Source organism: Gadus chalcogrammus, chromosome 2, assembly GCF_026213295.1.
Source record: "Gadus chalcogrammus isolate NIFS_2021 chromosome 2, NIFS_Gcha_1.0, whole genome shotgun sequence".
In the NCBI taxonomy this organism is placed as follows: domain Eukaryota; kingdom Metazoa; phylum Chordata; class Actinopteri; order Gadiformes; family Gadidae; genus Gadus; species Gadus chalcogrammus.
The window spans coordinates 14,971,568-14,973,156 of NC_079413.1; positions in this window are offsets into that span (position 1 = coordinate 14,971,568).

Genomic DNA, 1,589 nt, shown 5'->3' on the forward strand with positions numbered 1-1,589 from the left:
ATTCCAGCATGGTATAGTCATCATACAAATGATTAGGAACAGGAATAGACATGACTATTGGAGTAGGCATCTATTGCTCATGATGGTCCATGGGCATACATGAATAAAACAATATGAGTGACAAAACTGATACAACAACTATGCTTGTCATTAATTAATAGTGCATGAAATTACATTATTTCTACGTGGACTTGGGTGTTGACGCTATAGCAAAGAGCACATTGCCTTTCACATGAATCAAGTAGTCCTACATATTCAACCTTACATTTGTCAAGTCATCATTAACTGGGATTTGTTGTTGAATCCCTCAAGTCGGAACCAAGCCTCGGGGCAGAGATCTTTAAATTTAACGGTTGGGTATTTCATGGGGGCTTTCATTGCCACCTACATACCGGTACATACAGTTTCAGCGAACACATGCTTCGTGTCCTGCTTGCGGCCTATCTGCGGGAGAAAACACTTTCATAAAACAGGGCCTCCACTGAAAAACGAGCTGCCAATGTCATCATGCACCAACGCATCTGAAAGTATAGCGATAAATAAAATACTCAGAGGCATTTCTGGTGTGAAAAATAACGTACTGTAGTTCCGTTGTTCCATCCAACTGATTACTGCTGACCTCGAAAAAACAGAATTTGTTTCTTTTAGTACTACTGTCTTCTTTCATTGACTTTGATTGTTTTTTTATAGCTAAACTTTATTTCTCACTGAACCTTTTCTCGCCAAGTTGACCACAGATAATTACTGTTACATGTATTTACAAATAAATGCCCTAAAGACTGCAGTTATCTCAACACGACACAAGATGTCAGACAAAAGCTAAAATATGTGCCAACGTCTCACTGTCTTACTTGGTGACGTAAGGTCACCCTAATTGGAGGTTTGCGACGGTACACATGCATTGCAAAGGAATTTGTATATATGAGCGTGCTGTGGATTGTGATTGGCCTATCATGATGTCATAGAGAATTGTTCTAAATTACACGCTTGAGTGCACTACCACAACCATTTCCCCCAGTCAACCACATGGGGGCAGTATAACCTAGGGAATTGGAAGAACGTTTTCATTTGGCAAATATGTTCTTTGATCTTTTCTATAATTGATGTGCAAAACTCATCTACACCCAATAGTAAATACATTTAATGTTATGTTTACACACAGCAAATTTATAAACCATGATTGTCCACATTGGACAACTAATAAAGAGAGAGATAGAAATAGGCTTTAACGAAAGAGGAAACGCAGATTTGCTTGAGGTATGAGTATGTTGCTTGAGGTATGAGTATGCTGCTAACCGCAGGTTTTACAGCAAGCCCCCAAAATAGCCCGGTGCGGATGGATATAGCAATGTAGGCAAGCAGAGGGTGCTACAAACACCAGACCTTCACATTTAGAAATGTTTTTGTCATTTGATGTGGAAAACAAATCCTCAGGACGAATTGGAGATTTTGCAGGCGAAAATAGTTTCCGTAAAATCTAATATAATATTAGATAATAGTTTGGTGCTAAAGATTCCAGGCTAACTATATTGACACCTACTTTGACAAAAACTATTCTGAAGAATCATATTTTCGAGACAGATATTCAA